The 20,603-nt window shown below is 36.6% G+C and overlaps 1 protein-coding gene across 1 annotated transcript in view; it reads left to right on the top strand.

Annotated features, from left to right (window-relative positions):
* Positions 1 to 424: 424 nt before the first annotated feature.
* Positions 425 to 20,603, top strand: part of HDX (highly divergent homeobox) — a gene marked incomplete at its 3' end in the record, with an annotated part of 247,893 nt that continues 227,714 nt past the window's right edge. Inside the window, exon 1 of the mRNA XM_080795710.1 lies at positions 425 to 466. The remainder of the gene's footprint in view (positions 467 to 20,603) is intronic.

The following is a 20,603-nucleotide window of genomic DNA, read 5'->3' as shown; positions in this document are numbered from 1 at the left end:
AACATATTCTATTCCCATTCTAGCTCTTGCAATGTCAAGTAACCTTTTTAAGGTCTTTATTATTTATTAAAAGTTTAATTCTTTCTTCAAATTTGATATTTGCCATAGAGATTGAAAGTGCACCATTTTAGAGAGGCAGTTAAGAGTGCAGTCATATAGGACCTCAAATATTGATGCCCCAAATTGAGAAGTAGGCATAATTTGTCTTTGTTTTTATCCTTTCTTGGTAACATCCACCCCTCTTTATCTTCTATCCCTTTCATGATCTCAGTGTGTACCTGTTCTCTCCCACTACCCCTAATTCAATTAAGGGGCTGATCTGCTACTGGTAACATACACTTTAGCACTAAAATTTTCCAGAGCATTGGGTAGAAGTGTAAGAAATCATTTCTTTTTTCCCCCCTCTTTTCTCTAGGACAAGATGAACAAAGCTGAAGCAGAGTGTCGGTCCTGGTCCCAGACCCAGGTAACAAATGTACAGCAGTGAACACTGAGTAAGGATCATCATCTGTCTGAAGAACAAGAGACCTGAGACCCTCTTACCAACCTTTCAGTGACTTCAAGTAATTCTGGAGACTTCAGAAACTCTGAGATTCTAAAGCCTATAATGGTCTGACTCAGAGGTCTTAGCCTTGGTCTATGAGGTCCCTATCCAAAATGGAAGATGGTTAGAGATATCTCCTCATGTTCTTAAACATTCTTCAAAATGGGATAGAGTAATTTATTATTCAGGCCAGCCACAGGTCCCTGACACTTGGAGACATTCGTAACATAATCACTATTATGGCCATTACAGGAAGCTACCTCTTCCTGAGCTCCCAACTTTTCTTTCCTACATTAGTATACAGTAATGCATCTTATGTATTAACTTTTCCCCTTACTAGTGGCAGAAATCCACAATGATTGCAGTTAGCCTTTTTTTTTTTAAATTCAGTAAATATTTATGGAATGCCTTCTCTGATTCAGACACTGTTTCAGCTTTTTGAAATATGGCTGTAGACAAGAAAGACAAGATCTTTTCCCTCATGGTTCTTGCCATATACTGGGGGGAAAAGATAATTAACAAGTAAATATATTGTCTTATAGTGGTAAGTTGTATGAGGAAAAATTATGGCTGAGAAAGGTATTAGAGAGTGTCAGAAACAGGTGTAACATTTTGATAGGGTGGACAGGGCATAATGAGCATCTAACTTCTTGTAGTCATGATTTTCTATTACCTTCAAGATTTCTGGGCACTTGAGACCTAAAGTAGCTCATTCCTGACAGGAAATAGGGTGTACAGACCAGTTGGTTTTGCTGTGAGTAACTTCTTAGAAGACATGAAATAGGTTAGAAAATGGGAATCTCTCCCCTTGGTCAATGAGATGGAACTGAGGAAGAATAAAGATATGGTGGGCTTGCTGGTGTTAGGTTCATGATTTCTTTAAAAATAATTATGTAAATGTGAAATATACATAAAAATAGAGTTAAATGGTAAAGTCCCCATGCATACATAACTCAAATTCAACAACTGTCATTATTTTGTCACATTTGCTTAATGTAAACCTTTTCTTTTGCTGAAATATTTCAAAGAAAATCCCAGATACCACATATTTTTGCTTTTGCATATTTCTGTATTTATCACTTAAAGAATGAACATTTTCTTGCATAACTGCTGCTAGTATCACATCTAACAGAATGAAAGATTATTCCTTTTTGTCTTATCCATTATCTGTCCGTAATCAAATTTCTCCAGTAGCACCTCTTTTGAAAGAATGTGAATATTACATGAGCGTAGAGGGAAGTATGGTAAAGTGCTAATGAATGATGGCGTCGAAGTTAGTTGCAATAAACTTTGAATACTGGTTTTCTGACATACAAGTTTTGTAAGGTTAACCTCATCGAGACTTGGTTCCTCCTTTGAAAATGAGAGATAATAACGTCTTATAGCATTGTTGTGGAGCTTAAAGTATTTAATATCTGCTATGAGGTTATCATTCAATAAAAGGGCAAGTATTACAATCACTAGGTGTGGCATGAGATAAGAGGAACAGAGGTACACCCTAAGGTAAGAAAATGGGGTTTTTGTTTTTTGTAAGAGCTAGCTGTTAAAAAAACTCTAAAACTTTTATTTGACTATATAAGACTAATGTTAATTAAAGTCATTTAAATGAACTGTTTGTAATTTTTTACTTATTATCATCATTACAATAATGATTATTCATATTTAATATTCTTATCTGTAAAACAGAATTAACTTACTCTTCTCTGAAAGAGTAAATAAGATGACATATGCGGATAAATCCAGTACAGTGTTCAATATTGTGGGAGATTAATAAATGTAGATTAGATGTGAGTTAAAAAGGCCTGATATTGTACATTTTATTTGATTACCACATGAAATTAATCATGTATGATGAGTCTTCATAGTTTGTTGCTCATGATGCACACAGATGAAAAATGTTACTACAATTTTGCTTAGGAGCAGGTTTATTTAGAAAGAGAAGAGATGCTTTTGATCTTTGGCAGTGCTGAACTCTAAGTTACCTGAATAACTTTCTCCACAGTATTAAAATACTAATGATAATGTTTGTGTAGGTAAAGGTTATATTTAAGATTTGAGGGTACTGGCCATTATCTCCAGGTGAGTTCGTTCAAAACATCCAAGATACCCTTATTAAAAGAAGGTATTGACTTACAAATAGGTCTAATCCATGTGTCTTTATAAGAGTTCTGGCCTATCACAATCTGAACACCCACTTTGGACAGATATTGCCTTTATAAAGTTCCATAATATTCTACACATTATTTCAACATCTACCTCTGTTTCTGTAGCTCCTGCCTCCATTTCTGATCACTGAGTTCCAGGTCCTGCTTTAGACTGTCAGTCACAACTCTGACCCATTTGATGCAACCTTTGTCAGACCCAGCTTAAATTTAAGACTTGCTTGACATACATCCTCTGTGAAATCACCCCCCTCAAATTGATTTCCTTAAAAGATATACCTACTATCCCTGACTTTACATTATTTCAAGATGCTTTTGATACTTTTTAAAAAAGATTTTATTTATTTATTTGACAGAGAGAGATCACAAGTAGGCAGAGAGGCAGGAAGAGAGAGAGGGGGAAGCAGGCTCCCCGCTGAGCAGAGAGCCCGACGCGGGGCTCGATCCCAGGACCCTGGGATCATGACCCAAGCTGAAGGCAGGGGCTTTAACCCACTGAGCCACCCAGGCGCCCCAATACTTTTTGTATAAAAAGGTAAAACTTAGGATAAGGTAAATTATCATCATTGCCAAATAACTTAGATCTTGATGGCAATATTCCAAAATTTTATTCAATTTACTAGTTAATTAAGTTATCCTATTTCTAATTAGAAAAGTGAATTTGTAAGGCAGAAATGCAATGAAATGTTTTCACTCCTCCCAAACAAAATCATTTTTCAGGTGTGCTTTATATTTCAAGAGTAACCAAAGTTAAGTTAACCAATCTCTCCTTTAGCTTCAAGCTATTTCTCTATAATCTGTCCTCATATTTTTATTTCCTCTATCTTCAGTGTGCTGGTAATACTTAAACTGACTCTCTGGTTGGGGGATTATGATTTTTAATGTTTACTGATTTTCATTGTGTTACTACCTTCACCATGGCTAACTTTAAGCTACCAAGGTAAGAGAGTTGGGAAGAGATACACACAATTAACTCTCCAGAGCTAGCAGTCTCCAGCATACCACTGTCATTATTCTCCTATTTCTCCTCTTTTCCACCTATTTCCAGGAAGAAGAATATTTAATGTGCGTACTTTTAACATTATCAAATTATTTTGGATATAATCCATTTGGGGGCAGGGAAAATAGATACAGACTCTACATCAATACTTTAAACTTAAAGAAATTAAAATGGTAGATCTAGTGAAGCTACCTACTATTCACTCCATGTATGCAGTTTTCCAGGTTTTAAGCACACAAAGAATTGTGATTTTGAAATTGCTACACAAGATCTTAACACTAAAGACTTGACTATGAAAAGAATAGTGGTGAATTGCCATAAATACCCAACTATGCATAACCTTATGATAGACTGCTAACTGAACATGTTAAATGTTAAAAAAATGGCTCTTGTCATACTAAACTGCTGAATCATAATTAGAAATGTATTGCTAACACCATCAGTTTAGATTTTTAAAATCTTTAGAAGGCTCTCATGTATCAATCATAGCAGCTGAGAAAAAATGGGATGTATTGCCAACACAAGTCAAACTCATTATAATTCCTTTAATGTATTGTGCATATAATATCATAACTTACATTCTATTATTTTGTGAAATCTGATTTTTTAATTTTTTTAAGATTTTATTTATTTATATGAGAGAGAGATACAGGGAGAGAGAGCATGAATGGGGGGGGGTGGTACAGGGAGAGGGAGAAACAGGCTCTTGGCAAAGCAGGTATCCTGATGCAGGGCTTGATCCCACAACCCAAGGACAATGACCTGAGCCAGAGACATAGGTTTAACTGACTGAGCCATCCAGGTCCCCTTGACTGATTTCTTTAAAAGATTCACTTATTTATGAGTGAGAGAGAGAGGGAAAGAGAGAGAGAGAGAGAGAGAGAGAGAGAAGGGGAAGGGGCAGAGGGAGAGAAACCCAAGCTGACTCCCGGCTGAACACAGAGCACCAGGCAGGACCCCAATCCCACGACCCAAGAAGAGATCATGACCTGAGCTAAAATCACAAGCCCAACGCTCAACTGACAGCCACCCCAGTGTCCCAAGATTTTTGTGGATATAATTGATTCTACTATTTTGCACATTGAGCTCCATGCTGGTTTTGTAAGTGATTAATCTACTATTTTTATTATGTTCATATTTACCTATGGACTTTTTTCCTTTCATAATTTTCTTACTCCTGATTATGGCTTTTTCTTTCCAATGAAAGAATTGTCTTTAACATTTCTTATAAGGTTGGTTTAGGAGATACACACCTTTAACTTTTGTCTGGGAAACTCTATAAACTCTTTTAAGACATCCAAAACACTACTTACTTTCCTATGAGTTTTATTGTCAGAATCTGAATGCTGGAAGCTACTACTTTTCTACCCACATACACTTCATTCTAACCAGATGTTCTCAATTACATGCTCATACTTCCAGGGCTCAGTTTTGCCACAGTAAGGTTATAAGAGCTCAAGTCTAAAGCTGAAACACTATCTCATTTATTAGGATCCACATTGGCATTAATATTTGTCCATTTAATATGGCAAACAGACAAGAAAAAATATTCATCATCATTTACCATCAGGGAAACACAAATCAAAACTATATTATCAATTATATAATCAATTCATACCTGTCAAAATGGCTAAAATCAACAACACAAGAAATAACACTTGTTGGTGAGGACATGGAGAAAGGAGAACCCTCATAAACTTTTGGTGGGAATGCAAACAGTACAGTCACTGTAGAAAACAGTATGGATGTTGTTCAAAAAGTTAAAAACAGACCCATCATACAATCCAGTGAAGACACTACTGGGTATTTACCAAAGAATACAAAAACACTATTCAAAAGATATGTGCACCTCTATGATTATAGCAGCATTATTTAGAGTAGCCAAGATATGGAAGCAGCCCAAGTGTCCATTAATTGATGAATGGAGAGATAAGTGATATATATAAGGAAATATTATTCAACCATAAGAAGAATAAAATTTTGGGGCACCTGGGTGGCTCAGTGGGTTAAAGCCTCTGCCTTCGGCTCAGGTCATGATCCCAGGGTCCTGGGATCGAGCCCCGCATCAGGCTCTCCGCTCTGCGGGGAGCCTGCTTTCTCCTCTCTCTTTGCCTGCCTCTCTGCCTACTTGTGATCTGTCAAATGAATAAAATAAAACCTTTAATAAAAAAAAGAAGAAGAAGAATAAAATTTTGCCATTTGCAATGACATGGGTGGGGCTAGAGAGTATAATGCTAAGTGAAATAAGTCAGAGAAAAGCAAATACCATCTGACTTTACTCATATATAGTTTAAGAAAAAAACATGAGCAAAGGGAAAGAGAGAGAGAGGAAATAAAGAAACAGACTCTTATGTATAGAGAAGAAACTGATGGTTAGTGAAGGCAATGTGGGTGGAGGTATAGATGTAACAGGTAATGGGGATTAAGGAGTGTGCATTTCTCGTGATGAGCACTGGGTGATGTATGGAATTGTTGAATCATAATATTGTACACCTGAAACTAATATCACAATATCTTATTGTATATTAACTAGCTGGAATTTATTTAATTTTTTTAAGATTTAAATTCAACTAGCCAACATATAGACAACATTAGTTTCAGATATAGAGTTCAGTAATTCATCAGCTGTGTAGAACACCCAGTGCTCATCACATTACTTGCTCTCCTTAATGTCCATGACACAGTTACCCCATTCCCCCATCCACCTCCCCTCCAGCAACCCTCAGTTTCTTTCCCATAGTTAAGAGTCTTTCATGGTTTGTCTCCCTCTCTGATTTTTTACCATTCCTCTTTTCCCCTCCCTTCCCCTACAATCCTCTGTGCTATTTCTTACATTCCTCATATGAGTGAAACCATATGATAATTGTCTTTATGTGGTTGAATTATTACACTCAGCATAAGACCTGCCAGTTCCATCCATGTCGATGTAATTGGTAAATGTTCATCCTTTCTGATGGCTAAGTAATATTTCAGTGTGTGTGTGTGTGTCTGCGTGCACATGTGTGTGTGTGTGTGTGTGTGTGTGTGTGTGTGTATCACATTTTTATTCATTAATCCATCAATGGAAATCTGGGCTTTTTCCAGTTTGGCTGTTGTGTACATTGCTGCTATAAATATTGGGGTGCCGGTGTCCCTTCAGAACACTACATTTGTATCTTTGCAGTAAATATCTAGTAGTGCAATTGCCAGGTCATAGGGTATCTCTGTTTTTAGCTGTTTGAGAAACTCCCATACTGTTTTCCAGAGTGGGTGTACCAGCTTGTATTTGCACCAACAGTGTAAGAGAGTTCCCCTTTCTTTGAATCCTTGCCAACATTTATTTTTCCTGACTTCTAATGTTAGCCATTATGACTGGTGTGAGGTGGTATCTCATTATGCCTTTGATTCGTATTTCCCTGAAGCCAAGTGATTTGGAGCATTTTTTTCGTGTGTCTGTTGGATATTTGTATGTTTTCTTTGGAGAAATGTCTATTCATGTCTTCTGCCCATTCTTGACCATATTATTTGTATTTAAGTGTTGAGTTTGATAAGTTCTTAATAGATCTTGGATACTAGCCTTTTTTCTGATATGTCATTTGCAAATTTTTTTCTCCCATTCCATAGATTGCCTTTTAGTTTTATTGACTGTTTCCAAGCAAAAGCTCTTATCTTGATGAAGTGCCAATAATTTATTTTTGCTTTTGTTCTCCTTGCCTTTAGAGACATGTTTAGTAAGAAGTTGCTGTGGCCTGGTAGAAGAGGTTGCTGCCTGTATTCTCCTCTAGGATTTTGATGGATTCTTGCCTCACATTTAGGTCTCTCAACCATTTTAAAATTATCTTTATGTGTGGTATAAGAAAATGGTCCAGTTGCATTTTTCTGCCTGTGGCTGTCCAATTTTCCCAAGAACATTTGTTGAAGAGACTGTCTTCTTCCATTAGCTATTCTTTCCTGTTTTGTTGCAGATTAGTTTACCATAGAATTGAGGGTCCATTTCTGGGTTCTCCATTCCATTCCATTGATCTCTGTATCTGTTTTTGTGCCAGAAAAGCTCAAGTCTAAAGCTTTTGTGTCTTGATGATTACAGCTTTGTAATATAGCTTGAAGTCTGGCATTGTGATGCCATTAGTTTTGGGTTTCTGTTTCAACATTCCTCTGGCTATTTGGAATCTTTTCTGGTTCCATACAAATTTTAGGTTTGTTTGTCCCAGCTCTGTGAAAAATTTCAGTGGTATCTCTTTTTTTTTTTTAAAGAATTTATTTATTTGACAAAGAGAGAGACAGAGAGAGGGGGGACACAAGCAGGGGGGAGTAGGAGAAGGAGAAGCAGGCTTCCCACTGAGTGGGGGAGCTCGATGCTGGGTTCGATCCCAGAACCCTGGGATCATGACCTGAGCCAAAGGCAGACACTTAATGACTGAGCCACTCAGGCACCCTGTCAATGGCATTTTGTTAAAGATTTCTTTGAATGTGTTGATTGACCTAGGTAGCATAGACATTTTAACAATATTTATTCTTCCACTCCATGAGCATGGAATACTTTTTTATTTCTTGGTGTCTTCCTCAATTTCTTTCATAAGTGTTCTGTAGTTTTTAGAGTACAGATCCTTTACCTCTTTGGTTAGGTTCATTTCTAGTTATCTTTGGGTGTTTGGTGCAATTGTAAATGGGATTGATTCCTTAATTTCTCTTTCTTTCAGTCACATTGTTAGTGTATCAAAATGAAACTGGTTTCTGTGCATTGATTTTATACCTTGGCATGTTTCTAAATTCCTGTATGAGTTCTAGGAATTTGGGGCTGGGGTCTTTCGGGTTTTCCACGTAAAGTATCATGTCATTTTGTGAAGAAAGAGTTTGAATTCTTCATTGCCAATTTGAATGCCTTTTATTTCTTTTTGTTTTCTGATCAAGGCTAGGACTTCTAATATTATGTTGAAAATCAATGTTGAGAGTGGGCATCCCTGTCATGTTCTTGACCTTAGGGGTAAAAGTTCTTAGTTTTTCCCAATTGAGAATGATATTTACTATGGGCTTTTCATATATGGCTTTTATGATTTTGACTTATATTCCCTCTATCCCTACACTGTTGAGAGTTTTAATCAAGAAAGGATGCTGTATTTTGTCAAATGCCTTTTCTGCATCAGTTGAGAAGATCATATGATTCTTGTCCTTTCTTTTGTTAATGTGATGTATCATGTTGATTGATTTGCAAATGTTGAACCACGCTTGCAGCCCCGGGAGTAAATCCCACTTGGTCCTGGTGAATAATTCTTTTAATGTATTGTTGCATTTTATTGACTAGTATCTTGGTGAGAATTTTGGCATCTATGTTCATCAGAGTTATCAGTATATAATTCCTTTTGATGGGGTCTTTGTCTGGTTTAGGATCAAGGTAATGCTGGCCTCATAGAATATGAGTTTGGAAGTTTTGCTTCCATTTCTGTTTTTTGAAACAGCTTCAGAAGAATAGGTGTTAGTTCTTTAAATATTTGATAGAATTCCCCTGGGAATCCATCTGGCCCTGGGCTCTTTGTTGGGAGATTTTTTGATGACTGCTTCAATTTCCTTTCTAGTTATGGGTCTCTTCAGGTTTTCTATGTCCTCCTGGTTCAGTTTTGGTAGTTTATATGTGTCTAGGAATGCATTCATTTCTTCCAGATTGCCTAACTTGTTGGCATATAGTTGTTCATAATATGTTCTTATAATTGTTTGTATTTCCTTAGTGTTGGCATGGTCTCACCTCTTTCATTAATGATTTTATTAAATTGGTCTTTTTTCTTTTTGATAAATCTGAGTAGGGGTTTATCAATCTTATTAATTCATTCAAAGAATCAGCTCCTAGTTTCATTGATCTGTTCTACTTTTCTTTTGGTTTCTATTTCATTGATTTCTGCTCTGACCTTCATTATTTCTCATCTCCTGACTGGATTGGCTTTATTGACTGTTAACTCTCCAGCTCCTTTAAGTGTAGGGTTAAGTTGTGTATTTGAGACATTTATTCTTTCTTGAGAAAGGCTTGTATTGCTGTGTAATTCCCTCTTAGGGCCACCTTTGCTACATCCCAAAGTTTTTGAACAGGTGTTTTCATTGTCTTTTGTTTCCATGAATTTTATTAATTCTTTGATTTCCTGGTTGACCCATTTATTTTTTTTTGACCCATTTATTTTTTAACGGGATGTTCTTACCCTTCAAGTATTTTCCTTCAAATTTCCTCTTGTAGTTGAGTTCAAGTTTCCAAGCATTGTGGTCTGAAAATATTGGGAGTAATTCCAATCTTTGGTACCAGTTGAGACCTGATTTGTGACTCAGTATGTGATCTATTCTGGAGAATCTTCCATGTACTCAAGAAGAATGTGTATTCTTTTGTTTGGGATGGAATGCTCTGTGAAATCCATCTGGTTCAGTGTGTCATTCATTTGAGCCCTTGTGTCCATGTTGATCTTCTGCTTAGATGATCTGTCTATTGCTGTGAGTAGGGTGTTAAAGTTCCCTAATATTATTGCATTAATATCAATGTGTTTCTTTGATTGTATTATTAATTGGTTTTTATAATTGGCTACTCCACTTTAGGAGCATAAATATTTATAATTGCTAAATCTTCTTGTTGGATAGTCCCTTTAAGCATGATATACTGTCCCTTTTCATCCCTTACTACATTCTTCAGTTTAAAATCTAATTTGTCAGAGCACCTGGGTGGCTCAGTTGATTAAATGACTACTTTCGGCTCAGGTCATGATCCTGGAGTCCCAGGATTGAGTCCTGCATCTGGCTCCCTGCTCGGCAGGGAGTCTGGTTCTCCCTCTGACCCTCCCCTTCTCATCCTCTCACTTTCATTCTCTCTCTCTCTCTCTCTCCCAAATAAATAAATAAAATCTTTAATAAAATAAAATAAATTAAAATCTAATTTGTTGGTATGAGGATTTCTACCCCCACTTTGTTTTGATGTCCATTAGCCTGATAAATGGTTGTCCATCCCCTCATATTCAATCTGGATGTATCTTTAGTCTAAAATGAGTCTCTTCTAGACAGCATGTCAGTGGTTCTTGCTTTTTTATTCAATCTGAAACCCTGTGCCTGATTGGAGCAGGTAGTCCATTTACATTCAGAGTAACTATTGAAGGATATGAATTTTGTGCCATTGCATTACCTGTAAAGTTACTGTTTCTGTAGATTGTCTCTGTTTCTTTCTGGTCTACATTACTCTTGGACTCTCTCTTTGCTTACAGGATCCCTTTTAATATTTCTTTCAGTGCTGGTTTAGTGATGACAAATTCTTTTACTTTCTGTCTGTCCTGGAAGCTCCTTATCTCTCCTTCCATTCTGAATGTCAGCCTTGCTGGATAAAGTATTCTTGGCTGCATGTTTTCCTCATTTAGTACCCTGAATATTTCATGCCAGCCCTTTCTGTCCTGCCAGGTCTTGGTGGATAGGCGTGCTGCCAGTCTAATATTTCTAACTTTGTAGGTTAAGGACCTCTTGTTTTGTGCATCTTTCAGCATTTCCTTTTATTTCTGAGATTGTCAAGCTTCACTATTAGTTGTCGGGGTATTGATCTATTTTTATTGATTTTGATGGGGGATTCTCTGTGCCTTCTGGACTTGATCCTCTGTTCCCTTTCCCAGATTAGGGAAGTACTCAGCTATGACTTGTTCAAATATACCTTCTGTCCCTCTCTCTCTTCTTCCTGTGGATCCTGATTAATTCTACTATTGTTTTACTTTATGGTATCACTGATTTCTTGAAGCCTCCCTAATGATCCAGTTGTTTTCCTCTCTTTTCCTCAGATTCCTTCCTTTACATCATTTTGTCTTCTGTGTCACTAACTCTGTCTTCTGCTTCATTTATCCTATTTTTATGAGTATCCATTTTAGACTGCATCTTAGTTAAAGCATTTTTAATTTCAGCCTGATTAGATTTTAGTTCTTTTATTTTTGCACTAAGAGATTCTTCAGTGACTTTAATGCTTTTTTCAAGCCCACCTAGTATCTTTATAATCATTATTCTGAATTCTAGGTCTGACATCTTACTTATATGCATATGGATTAAATCTTTGGGGGTATTACCTCTGGTTCTTCCTTTTGCTGTGAATTTCTCCTTCTAGTCATTTTGTCCAGAGAAGAATAGATGAACAAGAGAACAAAATAAAAAATATCAACTGTGACCGCAGGGCAATATATACTAGGTAAATCTGAAGAGATCAGAAACCAAAAAAAGAAAGAGAAAAGGGGGAAAAGGAATATAATCTAACAGGTGGACAAAACTGGGTGACCCACTTTGTTCCAGGTGTGTTTTGGTCTGTTTTTAAGAAGACACTAGTTTCCAAAATTGTAGAGAAAGAAAAACCTCCATATATACAAAAATCACATTGAATATAGTGAAAGGAAGCCAAAAATGAAGAATATATCTATAAAATGTAAATGTAAAAATGTAAATTGAAAAAGACTTAAAGAGTTGATAAAATAAGAAACTAGTTGAAAAGGAAAAAAAAGAAAAAGAAAACTTTAAACTGAAAGACTAAAGATTCATGAGACAAAAAACCTGGAATTCTATGTATAATTTTCCCTTAGCACAGAAGTTTTTCAGTTTTGTGTGATCCATAAACTTGGTATTAGCTTGATATTCCTGCTGGTCTTCTGGGGGAGAGGCCTGTTGCACTGATTCTCAGGTGTCTTTGCCTGGGCGAGGTTGCACCACCCCTTCCCAGGGGGCCAGGCTCAGTGTAAGCTGTTTGGGTTGTTCTATGTGGCTTTTGTTCCCTGAAGGCTTTCCATGCCACTTTAGAGGATGAAAAAAAGTAAATAAAAATGGTGGTGTTCCATCTCCAGCCCCAGAGCTGAATGATGGAGGCCCCCCACTCTTCAGTGCACCCTGAGGGAAAATCAATCACATCTGTGTGTGAAATTCCTTTGGTTTGCACCCTGTGAAAATCCTTTGGTTTGCACCCTCACCAATTCCCCTGGGGGAAAGAGGAGGGGTTCTTGCTAGCTTTCTGCCACTTGCTGTGTCCCTGCTCCAGGAGTGGTTGCCTAATCCTGCCATGCCATAGTTCATGATATATGGCAACACTGAGGTGAGAGACCACTCCTGTGCTCACTGATTTTAGCTGGCTTCCCTGCTCCTATGCATGGGGGACCCGGCTGTACTCAGACACCTTCATTCTTTCTGTGACCCCTGGGAGCCTGAGACCCTATTGTCCCATCTAAGATTTTGCCAGGTTTGCCACCTGAGCACCTTTCAGGCAAGGAGGTCCCTTACTGGAGCAGAGTTGTAAAAATTCTGATTTTGTGCTCTGCTGCTATAGCACTTTCTAGTAGCTCTCTTATGGAGGCTCCCTCTCCCCACAGTTTATTTTCTGATATATCCCCTCAGATTCACTTCTCTGCACCCCCTAACTTGCAAAAAGTGGTCGCTTTTCTATTTGTAGAATTTCAGCAATTCTTTTCTTAGATCTCAGGTTGAATTCACAGGTGTTAAGGATGATTTGATAGATATCTAGCTGATTTCAAGGGACCAGATGAAAGGACAGTTCCCTAATCTTCCACTATCTTCCCTCTTCCCTTCACTAAGTGTAATTTAACTAAAATGCTTTAAAAATAAAAAAAAAACACATATGGTTAAGTATATGTGTACTTTTACTTTCATATCCTTGGTGCTTTATGCTTATCTATGGCTGCTGTTTCTTGATTTGCATTGACCCCTGACCACTCACTATTTTGATTGTTAAATAAATCAAACTGGCCTGACCTGAGTTTATCTTGTTTGGTCTTTGGCTGCTTTCTTTTTATCTTGAGTTTTGTATTTGAATCTGCCCAAGTTTTTGGTTGCCAACTTAGACCTTAATGCTGTTTTCCCAGCACTCTGACTTATTTCAGATGCTTCTTCTCTTTAACTGAGTTCTTGATTTCTGTGGCCCAGTCTTTCATCTCTGAATTCAGAATCTTGCCTTCTGTGACTTTTGCTACATGTCTTTTTTGTGGGGGGAGGGGCAAAGGGAGAGTGAGAGCGAGAGCAAGAGAGAGATTCCTATGCAGGAACCACACCCAGTGTGTGGAGCCAACTCGAAGCTCAATCTCACAACTCTGAGATCATGATCTGAGCTGAAATCAAGAGTTAGAAAATTAAGTGACTGAGCCACCAGGCACCCTGCTACATGTGTTTTTATGTTTTCCCTGACTAGGTGTAATTTTGGCTACACTGTCTGTTCTGACTGGTGGACATTCTACTTTGTTCTCTTCACACTTACATTTTCAGATCATCATTTCTATCTTGAGTTAGGTCCGGATCCTGAATCCCTTAATTTGCCTGGCAAAACTTAACTCTTCCATTTACATCCATTATCTAGGCCTTAAAATGACACGATTGTTAATAGTAACTTTCAAATAATCAGAAACTCTATTTGGTCAAAATTATATAACTTAATAAATTACTGATACATCGATGTTAGGTAATTCACTTTGCTTCATTTTACTTTACTTTCCTCATTCATAAAAAGTGATGGCAAAATGATGTTAAAAATGTGATAGTTTTTCCTCATTAAATTTCCTCAAAAATAGCCATTTCAATCATTTTAGTGGTTTTTCAAAAACTTGTCAAATGACTCTGAAATTTTAAGTACTCTTCTTTGCCTTTCCTCACCCTATTCTTCCTATAACCCAAATACTGGTTTAGAATAATTAGGCTTTTTTGCTGTCTTCTTTGATAACATAGATACAAAGAATGTATCTGGGTGCTTCTTCAGATACATTTTGCTTACTTGGGCAAAGGTATTCTCAGGGTATCTCCTTTGATTTGACCTGAGGACTACTGGTCCTTTCAAAGCCTCAGATCTTTTAGATAAATGAGGTTTAAGATCAAATTATTGATGTCTGGTTGATATATATGAGTGGATTGGTAGTGAGGACTTGCAGAGGATACTGGTTTGAGGCATTCTGGAATGGCCCATACGTCATAGTGCTAAATAACTAACTAATCTCTTTCCAGACAATTTCTCTGGACTACTACTAGCACTCTTATGACCAAACAGGTAATTTTGGGGGTCATGTTGAAAATATAACAGAAGAGTTATTTCCTAGAATATACTCATTCCAGCAAGTTCATATATGATCTATAGGAAATGTATATGTGCATGTTTCTGGAGAAAGAATCCATGGTTGTGTAATATTAGCAGAAGTTATCCGTAAACCCCCTGAGTGGCTGAGCACAACTTTAAAATTTAAAGAAGACAGTTTAACCTTGACCTAGTAGTCTCTTTTTTAATATATAGAGTTCAAGCTGCTTCCAGAAGTTAATCAATGTAAATATGTAGGTCCCCTAAATAGCTGGCAAAATGTACAAAGATATTTTAATATGGAACTAGAAAAACCAGAATCAATTTTACTGCACTTTTTTATTGCACTCGAGAGATATTTATAAGTGGACTTTTTCCTGGATGTATACAGTGTTTCTTTCTTTCTTTATTTTTTTTTAGCAGTTTGCCATTGCACAACTGCCAGGTTAGAATAACCAAGGCTCTGGTATTTTGCTTTATCCTGGCATCAATAGCATGACTAAAGGGAAAAACATCTGGAGCCATATGAGACATGATATGTGAGAAATAGAACTCCATTATACAAAAAACACTTATACTCATAGCTTTAGTTTTCCTGGAACCACTCATAATCCCTGACGCATTCCATCTCTACTTCACTATTTTGCATTTTTCCTTTAAGTCTTTGACTGTTGTATTAGATTGTGAGTATTTTGAGGACAAAAATCATGTTTTAGTAAATTAGATAGAGCTGCACATAAGGAGTTAAATAGAAGTTTGTGGAATGAATGCCTTTAACATTCCCTCTCATATTTACAACTTAATACATTGGATCTCAATCTATATCATACACAAGAATTCCCTGAAGAGCTTGTAAAACAGTGGTTGCTGGATCTTACTCTCCGAGTTTCTGAATCTGTGAGTGGGGCCCTCAGATTTAGATTTCTAACAAATTTCCAGATGATGAAAACATGCTTAGTTTAAGTAGAAACAAATGGGAATATTAGTAATGCCTTACATCTCAAAAACCACAGGGCAACCTCAAAATCAGTTTTATTTTTCAAATTTACTAGGTGAACAAGTTTCATTAAATATATTTTCTATAAAATGAAGTCCATTAATAACTAAAATACAAAGTAGAAATATAGTATTCTGCAGAGATTATTTACAGAATCATTACTAGGTATTTATCTAAAGAATACAAAAATACTAATTCAGTACTAATTCAAAGGGGTACATGCACACTGATGTTTATAGCAACATTATCAACCATAGCTAAATTATGGAAAAAGCCCAAATATCCATTCACCGATGCCTGGATAAAGAAGGTGTGGTATATATACACACAATGGAATATTATTCACCCATAAAAAAGAATAAAATCTTGCCATTTGGAATGACATGGATAGAGTTAGAAAGTACTGTGCTAAGCAAATTAAGTCAATCACAGAAGACAAATAACATATGATTTCACTCATATGTGGAATTTAAGAAATAAAGGAAATGATCATGGGGGAGAAAAAAGGAGAGGCAAACAAAGAAGAAGCAGAATCTTAACTGTAGAGAACAAACTGATGGTTACCAGAGGGTAGGTGGGTGGAGGATGTGTTATATAGGTGATGGGGATTAAGGAGGGCACTTGTGATGAGCACAGGGTATTGTATGTAAGTGTTGAATCACTAAGTTTTACACCCAAAACTGATATTACACTGTATGTTAACTCCTGGAATTTAAATAAAAACTTAAAAAAAGTATCATTAAAGCAGAGAAGGATATGCTAATGATTCTGAGGAGGTTTGTGCCGCAGTATGTTTTTCTTCTTGAGTTTACTCTAACCTGGCCCACAGTAAACTGAGGGAAGTTTCTTCAACTGGCATCTCTTCAAATACCCAGAATACTAAGAACACGACTGTGATGGATAATTGAAATCTATTGAAAATGTATAAATTTAACACTGCATTTTCATTCTAAAGTTGTTCTACTTTGGATCATGAGCGTTTAAAAGAACAGCACTTAATTTTAACTTTCTGATTAATTTTTGGTAAAAAATTTAATTGGAGATATCAGTAAGCTGCAAAATGTCTAAAAGTTGGAGAGCAAAAAAGTGAAAGAGAAGAGACTCAATAATCAACAAACAAAACATTAAGCCTCTAATTAGTGAAAATCAGGAAAATCTACCTAATTTTCAGTAGCTTAGAAGTTAGTTTTTGAAAACCTTTTTAAATCCTAGCAAGCCATATTGTTAATAGTTGTGTTCTGGTCTTATCAAGCAGGCTTCACATATTTTAGTAAGTGGTATCTTGGTTAAGATAGTCTGAAAATGGATTGCTTATTAATAGGGAAAGTTTGAGTAGGAAAAATAAAAGTTGAAAACATTTTCTTTGGTGTATGCAGCCCAACACTGACCCAAAATGCACTGTGAAAATGTTTTATTTAGATTCTACCTACTGAAGAATCTGAGAGCAGTAAATTTTTTCTGTTTTATTAGTGGTGCCCCAACCTAGAACATCTCTCCCATTTAGCTCAACCAAAACAAATTCTAAAAGACCAAACCCTTTTCTACTTTCAAGGCATATTCGGGACCAATTCCTATCTGACACAATCCAAAGATTAGTAAAGTTCCTGTTGGAATGGATTTTAGCACTCACTTAACATGGATAAGACCTTGCTCCAAGTTGATGGTCACTTTGAACATTCCTAATGATTTGAGGCCTTTTGACTTTACAGAGCAGCCCTTGTCATTTTTGAACACTTGAATGTTAAGCTGAAATTTGTCTCCCTGTCAGTTCTCGTTTTGGGCTTTGGCTTTGCCTTTTTGAGAACCACACAATAAGTCTGTCTTTCTTTGTCCTGGTAGTCTTTCAAATATTTGATGGTAGTTATATTTTCTCCATATCTTTCCTGATTTAAACTAACCATCCTCACTTCTTGGAGCCTTGCCTCATAGCATATATTTTTAAGATGCTTCATCATTCCTGGTCTCTCTTCTCTAGGTGCAACCACTTATTAAATTTTTAAAAGGATTTATTTATGTATTCATTCATCCATTCATTCATTTAGAATGAAAGTGGTGGGGAGGGACAGAGGGAGAAAGAATCCCAAGCAGACTCATGCTGAGTGTGGAGCCCCATGTAGGGTCCAATCTGAGGACCCTAAGATCATGGCCTGAACTGAAATCAAGAGTCAGACACTTAAATGACTGAGCCGCCCAGGTACCCCCATTTGTGATTTTTTTTATTATGTTCAGTTAGCCAATATACAGTACATCATTAGTTTTTGATACAGTGTTCATTCATGATTTTTTTTTAATAAGAGACAATCAACTGAACAAAGCAGATTTTGTTTGATCAGGGTCCAGAATTGTAGGACTCTTAACTTTCTTGCTTTAGATGCTAACATTTTCTCTTTTTTAAAAGATTTTATTTATTTATTTGTCAGAGTGAGGGCACAAGCAGGGGGAGCAACAGGCAGAGGCTGAGGGAGAAGCAGTCAGAGGAGAAGCAGGCTCCCCGCTAAGCAGGGAGTCCGATGTGGAACTTGATCCTAGGACCTGATCTTGACCTAAGCGGAAGGCAGATGCTTAACCGACTGAACTACACAGGCGCCCAGATGCTAACTTTTTCTTAATGTAGTTTAATTCTCGATTATCTTTCTTTCTTTCTTTTTTTTAGATTTTATTTATTCATTTGACAGAGAGGGAGCAAGTGAACACAAGCAGGGGGAGTGGCAGAGGGAGAGTAAGAAGCTGGCTTCCCACTGAGCAGGGAGCCCAAATGTGGGGCTTGATCCCAGAGATCATGATCCCTGATATCCTTGAGATCATGACCTGAGCTGAAGGCAGACGCTTAACTGACTGAGCCACCCAGGTGCCCCTCATTTATCTTTCTTAACAGCTGTCTAGCTCATACTGAATTTACAAATTTTATAAATAAAAGTTTCCCACCTTAAGTGTTTATTGCCCATTCTGTACTTGTACAGTTGATTTTTGTAGACCTAAAAGTAAGGCTTAACTATTCAGCCCTCTCCGATTTGATCTTGCTGCATTTGAAATTTGAGTCTTTTGAGATTTTTGAAATCTTATTAATATCCATACTTTAATTATTACTCTCAGATTGTTTTCATCCACAAATTCAATGAACATGGCTTTAATTGATACACTGTGTGTAGAACCTATGACATGGTACTAGCAACATCTCAGGTTTCTAAATACCAATTTCTCTAGCTTATACCACACAATCTATGCTTTTCTACACTCATTCATTCAACAAAGTTTCATACCAGGTGGGGATAGAGCAGTAAATAAGAGAGATAAAATCCTAACCTAGGGAAAGACAAAATATATAAGCAAATTATGTGATTTCCTACAGTGATTTGAGAAGACTAATGCACAGCAAGAGGACAGAGGATGTAGTGTGATTTGGAGATGCTATTTTAAATACATTGGTCCATAAAGACATATCTGAGGAGGTAAATTCTAGCTGGCCACCTGAGTGAAGTAGTATGTTATGGGAAGATCTGGGAGAAGAGTTTTCTAATAAGGCATAGCAAGAGCAAAATCTCCAAAGAAGGCACAGGATTTTCAAAAAGAAAGAGAGAAGGAAAGAAAAAAGGCCAGTGTGGCATAGCAAACCATGGCAGAAAGAAGTGGTAGGAAATAAACCACAACAAGGATTTTGGATTTTATTGTTAATGTGCTGGGAAGCATTTGGAGGGCTTTAAGCTGGGGAGTAATATGATCCTATTCAACTTTATAAAGAATATTTTGACAGCTGTTAAGAAAAAGTATTAAAGAAAATAGTAGTAGACAAAACCAAACCATGTAAGATGATTTTGCAGTGGCTCAACTTAGAAATGATAGTGAATTTGACTATTGTAGCAGTAATAGGAGAAGTAAGGAGTGCTTAGATTTGGATGTATTTTGAAGGTACAACCTATAGGATTCATGGATGGCTTGGATATAGAGTGTGAAGGGAAAAGAAGAATGAGCAACTGGATGAATTTAATTACCTCTTTTTGTACTCTGGTTTCGTATTTATTTTCTCTTGTCAGTCGGACAATAAATTCTTTAAGGGTGGAGATCCTGGCTTTCTCTTTCTCTCAAATCACTTCAGTTCAGGATATGCAGTAGATACTGGGGTGCCTGGTTGGCTCAGTCAGTTAAGCCTCCAACTCTTGATTTCAGATCAGATATTGATCTCAGGGTTGTGAGTTCAGACTCTGCATTGGAGTCCATGCTGGGTGTGGAGCTTACTTAAAATATAAGTTTAAAAAGCTGTGCTGTAAGTACTTAATGAATATGTTATTCTATCATAGGTAGGCCATCTCTGAATTCTCCATTTTCATCCTAATCATTCCTTCTTTGAAATTTAATAATATCTCTTTATTACTGCTCTTGATGCACTGATCTAGCCCCAAGTAATCTAGAAGCTATATTGCCACTGTAACTGTCTAACTGATCTTTCTTTCTCCAGCCTATCCCCAATCTGATTCAACCTGCAAATTGATGACTAAGTAATCACTTGAAAAATTTGCTTTCAGTCATTCATTCAACAAATACTGATTTGTCCACCTTATATCCAGGACTCTTCTAGATGCCAGGAATATAAAAATAAGTAAGACAAAAAATCCTGCCCTTATGGAGCTTATATTTGCTAAATAATAATAACTAAAAATATAGAATATGTTAGATAGTAGTAAATGCTATGAAAAATAAAACAGGAAAGGGAGGTAGATGAAGTGTTGAGAAGATCACAATTTAGGATAGGGTTACAGTGTAACTTCTTTAAAATTTTAAAGAGGTTACTTTTAAAGAAGTTACATTTGAGTAGAAATGTTAATCAAATGAACTAAAGTCATATAAAGATCAAACTGAACAACTGTATGAGGGTCCCC

This window comes from Martes martes (genome assembly GCF_963455335.1).
Source record: "Martes martes genome assembly, chromosome: X".
Lineage (NCBI taxonomy): Eukaryota > Metazoa > Chordata > Mammalia > Carnivora > Mustelidae > Martes > Martes martes.
The sequence above is the reverse complement of the archived record's forward strand: the minus strand, read 5'-3'. Positions and strand labels throughout refer to the sequence as shown.